This window comes from Panthera uncia, assembly GCF_023721935.1.
Source record: "Panthera uncia isolate 11264 chromosome A1 unlocalized genomic scaffold, Puncia_PCG_1.0 HiC_scaffold_17, whole genome shotgun sequence".
NCBI classification, from domain to species: Eukaryota; Metazoa; Chordata; class Mammalia; order Carnivora; family Felidae; genus Panthera; species Panthera uncia.
In genome coordinates this window covers 21,641,833-21,652,481 of record NW_026057577.1, presented here as the reverse complement: position 1 = coordinate 21,652,481, position 10,649 = coordinate 21,641,833, and the positions used below count along the sequence as shown (strand labels likewise).

At 39.5% G+C, this 10,649-nt stretch overlaps 1 long non-coding RNA gene across 1 annotated transcript in view; it reads right to left on the bottom strand.

The window, feature by feature from the left end:
* Positions 1-542: 542 nt before the first annotated feature.
* LOC125935455 (uncharacterized) overlaps positions 543-10,649 on the bottom strand; it is a 36,879-nt gene continuing 26,772 nt past the window's right edge. Inside the window, exons 4-5 of the long non-coding RNA XR_007461683.1 lie at positions 3,762-3,839; positions 543-814 (exon numbers count right to left, since the gene is read on the bottom strand). This is a non-coding gene — a long non-coding RNA (uncharacterized LOC125935455). The remainder of the gene's footprint in view (positions 815-3,761; positions 3,840-10,649) is intronic.

Here is a 10,649-nt window from a genome sequence, read left to right as displayed (position 1 = left end):
ATTTGTCACTGCTATTAAATTCCTATGAGTATTCAAAAATTTTAATGAAGGCAGAATATTTTTAAATAAACAAATGATCAGCAGTGAAAATAAATATATTTTTTAAATGTTTATCTACTTATTTTGAGAGATCTCACAAATGGTGAGATCATGGCCTGAGCCAAAGTCAAGAGTCAGACCTAACCAACTGAGCCATCCAGGCATCCCAAGAATAGATATTTAAATGGATTTTAAGTTATAAATGTGTTTATTTTTTCCTAGACACAAGTAATAACAAGAATTCTTTCTTTTTTTTTTTTTTTTTTTTTTGCCATGCATAAATATATATTTATTTAGGCAAGCTTTCAGGAAGAATTTTGAAATGTGTTTAGAAAAGGTGACATTGTGGCCATAAATACACTTCATAAATATATATCCAGCATATCTAAAGGGGTTGGTTCCTCACATTTTTTAATTATATTCACTGACTTTTCTGATGAGAGAAACTCTTCCTGCCAGAGTTCACTATTTATTGCTTAAAATGTCTCATTTATTCTCACAGATTCATTTAGAAGTCATTTATTTTAGTAATTACTTTGTAGCTGAAGGTAGGGAACATAGGCGTCTCTCTCTCTCTCTCATTTTCGCTCTCTCCTCCAGGTAAGGAGGCAAAATGATTTGCAGAGCAGAGAAGAAATTTTGAACCTCCTGCATGGCCATGCAATGTTGAAATCTATCGTGAAACATTGCTTTGTGTCTAAGTCTTCAGATACTTGTATCCATTCATGCTTGGTTACTATTGGTTGGATGCATGTGGGGATCAACAAGCAGGCTCCTGGATATTTAAAAGAAAAGAAGGCGAACTTTAACATGGCCGCATTCATTGCTAGATCCCTTTCTACACTGTGGGGAGTAGTGGTCCTCGTGATGGGGACAGACACCAGAAATGACAACTAACCATGGCACCCAGCCTCCTCCAAGACATGAGTAACAATAGGATAGGGATATCCTATTTTGCTCACTTCTGGAGTAAAGGGACCCAGCCTCCTTCTTCTGGAGTAAAGGGACCCAGCCTCCTTCTTCCGGAGTAAAGGGACCCAGCCTCCTTCTTCCGGAGTAAAGGGACCCAGCCTCCTTCAGAGATATTATATCAGTATTTCTTCCAGAGCCCTGCCAACTAGTTTCTGCAATCACTCGGAATGTGCTAATAAAGTGGAGTGATTGAGTATGCCGGTAACCTCCAAAATCCACACATTTTCAGCAATAACAAATAAACTTTTAGAGTTCTGATGGTTGGGAAATAAAAAAAACAAAAGCCCCTTTCCACAGAGTCCTAATGACTTATACATTCATGCCAAGAAGGCAAAAATGACATTCTGAAAAAGATTACGTTATTTCTGAAGAGTCTAGTTTCCAATAGGATGGCCAGAAATTCCCTGTCACCTCAAGGCTGTGCGAGCCTAGCTCTCGCCATGATTTTGCTCTTTAAAAAGTTGCACGAGAGCAGGACAGTGTGGACAGTGTTCCCTTTCTCCTCCCTTGTGTAAAATCAGGTGAAGAAAACTTCAAAGCCTGAGGTGTTGGGGTGTGGGACAAAAGCGTGTCACCTTCTGACACCAGACATCCTGAGCTTAGTTTAGAATCCAAGGCTCACGGCTCTCAGGAAAGTTTCCACGGCAACCAATTGGCGGTACATTTGCACGTGGTTGTGTTATTTGGAGTCTTATTCTCTTTCATCTCTTTGTGTCCACTTTGCACACACAAGACAGGAAGGTACAAGGCACTCTCATGCTTGAGCCAGGCCCTAGATTCTCAGAGGACCCTGAAGGCCTGAGGAGAGGCAGTGCTGAAGGGACAGCAGAGGGGCCGGGGAGGGGGGAGGTGCACAGCTCCCGTTAGAAACACTTCTGGGGTGAGTGGGTGCAGTCGTACAAGTGTGAATGAGAAGTGGGAAGACTCTCACACCTCCTTTATGGATTTCACAGCCCTGCCATGGGGAAGCGACAAGATTATGCACAGGAGTCTCACCAAAGTTTTCTTCTAGGCTCATGGTATTCCAAGAACATATTTCACCTAAGTATCTTGAATAATGGGGAAAAGGTTGGAATGGAGAGCATTAATTGCTTTGTGTGAGTGTGTGATGTATACACCCCTGTATAATCTTACAAAATTTCAAACATATATAGAGATATGAGTCAAAATGCTTTAAATTCAAATAAGAGAAATATAGTGTGTATGTTAGTGTGTAAAGTCATATATTCACATATGTATATAACATGTAAATTCATTGTGTGCATATGTATATTGTGCATATTAACATATAGTTATTCATTAATATGTAAATTTATATTCATATATGCATGCATCTATATCTATATATACATATATAGGTATGGCCTGATTATTCAAAGCATCTTACATTAACATTAATGGAGCCGTTCAGCCTCTCTCAGCAGTGTTTTTCCTTCCGTGACAAACCTAGAACTTCTCGACAAAAGGACAACCAGGAATTTGAAATCTCCTTACATACTCTAGGATCTTTAAATTAGACTCACAATCTGTATTCCAAAATATGCCTCATACAATCATCCTTTCCAGCCCAATCCAAAGTGGTAGTGCCATCCACAGAGGCATGCATTAAGCAGGGGTCCTTTGTTCCCCGAGTATTTACACACAGACATACAGATACACACCTAACCGTGTGATACCCTCAAGTACCCTTTGCACATGGGGAGTAAAACCACGTGCCTCTCTCAATCCCACCCCTGAACATCGTTCAACCTCGGAAGAAGAGGGAGAATAAAGAGGAAGTGGAAACCCTAGATCTATTTACCAGAGACACTTGAGATCAAATCTACAAGTAACACAGATTGCTTGAAAGTAACCGGATAAAAAAAGTTCCTGCTATTTGGCTGAGTAAGAAACGGAAGCATTCTATTCTGAGTTCAGAATTAAAAAATAAAGTTGCCTTTATTTTTCACACCTGAAGTTTATGACTGTAAGTTACATAACCAGCTGTGTGATTTTTAACTTCATTCACATCATAAGATTCAAAGCCGATATTCAGAAACTTTGGGAATACCAAATGGTACTCAAAATAGTGAGTTGTACGTCAGATAGGAGTTTTGCTGGGTTAATGCAAAGCAGATGGCATTAAAAGCTCTTATGTCTTTAAAAGCAACTTCCAATATATATTTTAATTCATATGCTTTGTAACAGTTACAGTCTGACAGTTTCACAATGGGCTGGTCCTCATTGTTTATTTTCAACTAAATAAAAGGATTAGATGGTATGTTTTCTAGGCAAACCAAAGAGACTCTGCAGAATCGCCCATGACAAATATGATTTTCTGGAGGATAAACCACAGAAGATATCAGCTATGAAATACAATTTTTAAAAAAAATCTGACGTTAGGATTAGGGCCATAAAACATAAATGCAGAAATTCCTTTGCAAGTTCTCTACATAAGCAATTAATTCAGATAGGCTGCAACTGAACAATTTCTGATCTCTCCTAGTCACGTGAAAATAAACTTAAAACAATTTTTCCTTTCACAAAACAAAAATTGCCTTTGAACTTCATTAGTAACTTTTGTAAACAAAAGCAAATCATTTTCATTTCAGTAATAACCATTAGTTATCATTATTTTATCTGTCAAATCTTGACACAAAAATTAAAGAGAGAAGACTTTAATGAATTGAATAGATGGATTTTGACAGCATGGTTCAAATTGTCTGAGGGAAAGCATGGATCAAAACCAATTAAGAAGAGAGAATACCCACTGTCATAGGTGTGGAGACATGTTCCACTTCCAGGTAGTACTTGTGGCTGATGGGGCCATGACACGTCCTCCTGATGTCCTGAGGCACAAAGAAAAAACAGTACCTCACCAGTGAAATTCTCAAAGACATTCACTAATGCTAATGTCATCCCAAACACTTACATATTCTAAACAACTGGCCATAGTTGAACTGAGTGCCATTAATTTATACAAAACAAAGCAGGCTAAAACAATCTAATAAGTGTATATTTCTTTGACAAAATCACTAGAATTCTAGTCTTTTTTTAATTTTTTTAATGTTATTTTAGAGAGAGACAGACAGACAGACAGATAGAGCACGAGTGGGGGGAGGGGCAGAGAGAGAGGGAGACACAGAATCTGAGCTGTCAACAGAGAGCCCGATACGACGCTCAAACCCACGAACTGTGAGATCATGACCTGAGCCAAAGTCAGACATGTAACCAACTAAGCCACCTAGGTGCCCCTAGAATTCTAGATCTTAAGATTAATAAAGATTAATCTTGATTAATAAAGATTAATCAAGATTAATAAAGATTAATAAATACAAAGGCATGTATTTTGGAGTGGCCTATGTGAGGAATGACAATCAGAAATCTCCCAGAATTGAACTGAAAATCAGTCACACAGAAGACCTCAGTTTCCAGAGAAAAAACAATTTTTCTATGTTCTTCAACATAGCTACCCATGTAAAGAGCATGGGATTCCTTAAAGCAAAATTGAGCTACAGACCTTGTCCTATTTTATAAGGACTCTCTTCTCCCCCTGACTGCTCCATCCGGGGAAGACATTCCCAGCCTTCCAGATTTCCTGCCAGGATTGACTTTGATACAGTCCTTGCTTCTATTATGCATAATGATTATGATCTCTCAAAATAAAAGTGGCAACCATCACATTCCCAGAGGTACCTATCCCTCATTAATGGAAAAATAGTGTAGCGTCTGAAGGATTGGATATAAGGGTGATATACTCTTACTCAGGTAGGATTGTGTTTTCTTCTTCATTCTTGTATATGGGAACCACAAGCTCTTACCAAGATTTCAATTAAAAAAAAAATGACATCAATCTTTCGTGTAAACCATAATTTTTAAATGTTTTAAATTTTTTTAACATTTATTTATTTTTGAAGGACATAGAGACAGCAGTAGTAGGGGAGAGGCAGAGAGAGAGGGAGACACAGAATCCGAAGCAGGATCCTGTCTCTGAGCTTTCAGCACAGAGCCGAACGCGGGGCTCAAACCCACGAACCATGAGATCATGACCTGAGCCAAGTCAGACGCTTAACCGACTGAGCCACCCAGGCTACCGTAGACCATAATTTTTTATTATGCCACACTTCATTCTCAATCATATATCATCCTGGATCTTATCAGTGGTTTCAGGGACTTTCCTGGTACCTATCTCTTCCCTCTGGTTTGGGGGAAGGTCCACAACAGAGAAAAGCATTCTGCACTGTCCCTGGCTACAGATTTTCCATCTAAACCTGTGGCACATTGACCCTGCATCCTGGGTACAGAGCAGCCTTCTTGAAATCCCTCCTCACTCTTGTCCCAAAGGTTCCTTTTCCCTCTCTTCTGTGTTGGATTTCTTGTTTCCTGTGTTCCATGTTTTTTTCCTGCTCCCTCAGTTTGGGTGTGTCGCACTTTCTGGAAAATGATGTCGGTCACGTTTGATAACATCTGTACTCTTTGCTCTTATTTGATTGATATTTTGGCTCTGTATTAAATTCTACCTAGGAAATAATATTCTTGTTGAGTTTTGAAAGAATTCTCCACTTTTCTAGCTTACAGAGTTGATAAGGTATTTAACATTTTGTATATGATTTGTTTTTCCATATGGACGCCTTGAGAATCTTTCCTGTGCCCAATTCTGAAATTTCACAGTGACGTGCCTTACGTAGACCTACTTTCGTTCATGTTTGGGCCTTCTAGGACCCCTCTTAATCTGGACATTTGTGACCTTTAGTCCTGAAGAAATGCCTTCAATTATTATGATTTCCTATCTTCTATATTTTCTGTTTTTGTTCATTTTTTTAAAAATACAAGTTATTTATTTTCTTCCAAGTTTTTCTTTTAATTCAAGTTAGTTAACATATAACATAGTATTTGGTTTCAGGAGTAGAACTGAACAACTCATCACGTACACATCCAACACCCTCCCAAGTGCCCTCCTTAATGCCTATCACCCATTTATGCCATCTGCCACCCACCTCCCCTCCATCAACCCTCTGTTCTCTATCTTTAAGAGTCTTTTATGGTCTGCTTCCTTCTCTGTTTTTATCTTATTTTATTTTTCCTTCCCTTTCCCTATGTTCATCTGTTTTGCTTCTTAAATGCCACATATGAGTGAAATCATACGGTATTTGTCTTTCTCTGGCCAATTTATTTTGCTTAGCGTAGTAACACTCTAGTTCCATCCATGTTATTTCAAATGGCACATTCTTGTTCCCTTTAAACTTCTTTTATATGTGTTAGATTTTCTGGACTGTTTTCTAAGTTTCTCATCGCTTCTCACCTATTTTTTGTCATTTTTGCTCTACCTTCTGACTATTTCTCTAACTTTATTTTCAACTTCTCATGGAGTTTTTCAGTTTTTAATCTCCAAAAAAAAATCTTTTGGGATGCCTGGGTGGCTCAGTTGGTTGCGTGTTAGATTCTTGATTTCAGCTCAGGTCATAATTCTCTCAGGCTGCTCAGACTCCCCAAACGAGAATCTTCCTTTGTCCTCTCTGTGTGATGGAAGCCTAGCCCGGCAACCAATCACTCTGCATCCGATATGCATATACATTCGCCTGAATCTTGTTTGCAGGCTGGATGGCGTATCCTTCCTTTGGAGACTGGTGATCTAAACTCTCATTACTGCCCCCTCCCAGACCTCGCCATCTTGCAATCCATTTGCAATTTGCTGCCTTACAGTGTTAAACGTAAGGAGTGTGTTTCCACCTCATTGGCCACATCTAGTCATTGACTCATTTGTTGTTCGGGTATGAAGGAAGGACACATACGATGATTTCTACATACAGATGGGAAAACTATGTCTTGGTGGTGACACTGGCTCTTTTGACCAGTGCGCTGCCCTATTTACCTGGGAACCCTGATAATCATCTTATTTCTCAGCGTGTAACCCTCTTTCAAGTTCTAGTGTAGAGCCAGCAAACTGCAACTAAGCCAGTGTTTGTGAAGAGTAAGCACATAAAGCTATGGCAAATGTTTAATGTGACTACGGTCTAAGCTTGCACTTTCTCTTAGTGCTGTAGATGGACAATAGCCTTCTTTTCCTTAGGGAAATTAGCTAAGGGAAACAGTATGAAATGTAAGCACAGGTGACAGTCATAAGAAATTCTCAAATATTTCTTCTCCTTCAGTCATCCATGCACGAATTTTTCACACCAAAAAATACTCCTTTTCCTTATGGCTTCCCCTTGGTCTCCATATTTTTATTTATGATGGTTTTTCTCTTCTATTTGGCATTTTCTATTAGTGTCTGTTCTTTCCCTTTCTTCTGCTTCTCCAACCCCTTTTCTACAACAGTTTCTCTTCCCTGTTAACGGAGTCAACTCATGATCAGTGACCTCTTCTAGCCAACAGAGTTCTACAATTATCAATAAATCAGCCGATAAATGATTATCTGAATAGAGAGTGTGTGTGTGTGTGTGTGTGTGTGTGTGTGATGGAAGAATGTATAAACCCAGGAAATAAGACATGAGAGGTATAAGAAGCCATATTCATGAATATTCTATGAATTCTCTATTCCTATTCTATGAATATTCTAGTTAGGTTAAATGTATATAAAATGTAACATAAAAACGTGGAAGATGTATCTCTGATTAAATTTCCTCCAGCTGGTGCTTTGCCCTGACACTGACATTGCTGGGGATGATTAGCTTTCCACAACACCCAAGTTCACAGGGTCAGGGGTTGTGCACTTGTCCAGATGAACAGAAAGTCATTCTGATCCTGCTAATATCATTAACAAAAAATAACATGCTGGCAAGATTTGGGTTTGAGCTTCTGTCCTTTATCTGCCAAATTTCCATTTTAAATGTAATCAGAACACACTTTTCATATGGAAAGCGTCTCTGTAATAGCTGACATTTATTGAGCACTCACTACCAGTCATTCAATGTATAAAGAACACGCATTATCATATTTCATCCCTTCAGATCTCTGTGAGGCACTTGTGATTACTCTGCCTACTTTACAAGTGGGAAAACTGGGTCTTCGATTGATAATGTGCTCATGGTCACATAGCTGGAAACATGTAAAATCTAGTCTTCATAGTTCCATTGTCCACGCTGTTAACCATGATGTCTTAGCGTCTCTAATATTGAATAGGATAGCCTGTAAACCATCCATTAGAAACTCAGGGTGATCATTTTCTGTTTTTCTCTACATCATTTTATTTATTTTTATTTTTTTTAAATGTTTATTCATTTTTTGAGAGAGAGAGAGACCGACTGCGAGCAGGGGAGGGGCAGAGAGAGGAAGACACAGAATCCAAAGCAGGCTCCAGGCTCTGAGCTGTCAGCACAGAGCCCGACACAGGGCTCGAACTCACGGACCGTGAGATCATGACCTGAGCCAAAGTCGATTGCTCAACTGACTGAGCCACCCAGGTGCCCCTTTAATTTTTTTTAATGTGTATTTATTTTTGACAGAGACAGAGACAGAGCATGAGTGGGAGAGGGGCACAGAGAGAGGCAGACGCAGAATCCGAAGCAGGCTCCAGGCTCTGAGGTGCCAGCCCAGAGCCCAACACAGGGCTCAAGCTAGGTTAACAGCGAGATCATGACCTGAGCCGAAGCTGGAGGCTTAACTGACTGAGCCACCCAGGCTCCCCTGCTCCATGTTATTTTATTAAGAAAACATGGTAGATGATAATAAATAAAGAAGTCATCCAGTCTTACGAATCATGATGTAGTCTTCATACTTCAAACCGGACTAAGCATTTGAATCGCTGTCTCTGTTACAAAGGTATTGGTAATTTATTGTTGCGGAATAGGAAAAGCATTCCTGTGTTTCTTCTCCTTTACTAAACTCTTCTGACGCCAGCTGTGTGAGTTATGTGACACGAATTGGCTAGAGTTAGCACAGTCCCCACAGGTTAAGAGCTCCACGTTACCAGACTGCCCCCACTTCAGATGCTAATCACAAGTAGTGGGTCCCCAGGTTACTCTCAACTACTGTCTGACTCCCCTATATAACCAAGAGCTTCCCGTGACACGATAATGATTTTGAAAGACCAGAAGTTCTGACTTGGTATAAAAGCCTGGCCCTGCTGATTCGAAGCTCAGTAATTCAAGTATGAAACTTAATCCGAACTGCAGTTTTATCATCTGTAAGTGGATCCTAACACTGCAGGTTTGTGGTAAAGATAAAGTGGAATAGGGCATATAAAAGTACTCAGCAAATGACTGGCACTCGATAGACATAGGTTTGCCTTTTTCTTTTGCATAATTGGGAGAGATCGAGACCCCAAGACAGAGGAGAAATGTTATATGCTCCCAACGTCCTTAAGTTACCTGGCCTGCTCAAAATTATAGGACTAGGAAGAGATGTCTTGTCTGTAAAAGCTATGTCTGGAATAACCAAGGTATATCTATATAAGAAGAAAATTTCTCTGAACTTCTGGAAAGTTTACAGACAATGCTGTTACAATTAGCAGTTCTCCATGTATTCTACCATTTTCTAATGGTCTTTAAGAGAGGGTGTTTTCTCCCTAAAATGTTTGTCAATACTTCAAGGGATATTCTTTGGGTTCTTTTGTGTTCTCCACTGTTACTAGTAGTTTCCAGCTAATGTCCATTTTTATAAAAAACTGGGGTGTGTAGCCTGACATACAAATGGGTTGTTAGAATGTATTAATTTACACGTGAATCCTACTAACATTAATCCTACTAACATTATACAAATGTGATTGCATTAGTTATACTTTTAATTGCCCCGATTGAAAAGAAAAAAAAAATCCACAAAAACTAAACTATCCATTAAGGTCACAGTGGCCATGGCACTCACAACCCCTGGTATCGTTCTGGGTACTCTCCACCCTTGCTTGTACAAGAAATCGCAGCTTTTTGGAATTCAGTGATTTCCAAGTCTCGAGAGCTACAAAACAGACTTCTAGGCTGGGGGAGAACAGGCACCCTTTCGCTGAATGCTTGACATCTCAACTCAAAAAAGTAACCTAGTAGCCGTTAAACAGCCACTTCTTTCCCATCGCAACATTTTTATCTAAAGATAGTATAACAAGCACAGAGTAAAAGGTACTCAGGATGGGAGAGCCTGACCTACAGAATCAATACTTAATGGTAAGAGCATGAAAGGAACATTGCCAAGACAAAAAAGCCCAGCAAACCCAAAGGTTTTCTAATTAATGGTCTTAAAGTCTAAAAGTAAGTAATTAAATGGGCAGTGGACTATGTGGAAACAGAAACACCAGGGCAGGAAGGGCTCATGGTCACATTGTGGCTGTGGTGATTCCGGACAGTCCCAGGAGGAATCTGCTGCTTCTCAGGTAAAGGACTTTGTCATGTTTTCTTTTGAGGAGACTATGAGCCCCAGTTGTGTCCAGGTAAAAATAATCCACATTTAGTCACTTTCTGCTTTGATTTCCATTCACCTCCCAATTACGGATGTGCGTTCCAACACTGGGAAAGAGGCATCCGAGATAGGAGATCTGACATCCACCAAGACACTATAATACTCATGAACATTTACACAACTAATCACGTTGCTTTAATATAAGTTGAGGCTGTTAGATATTCAGGGGAGAATCGGCAAATCCATAATTGTACTGAGAGAATTGAATATAAATGTCTTAGAAACTGTTTAACACGGTAAGGTCATAGAGGATTTGAGGTTTATCATAACAA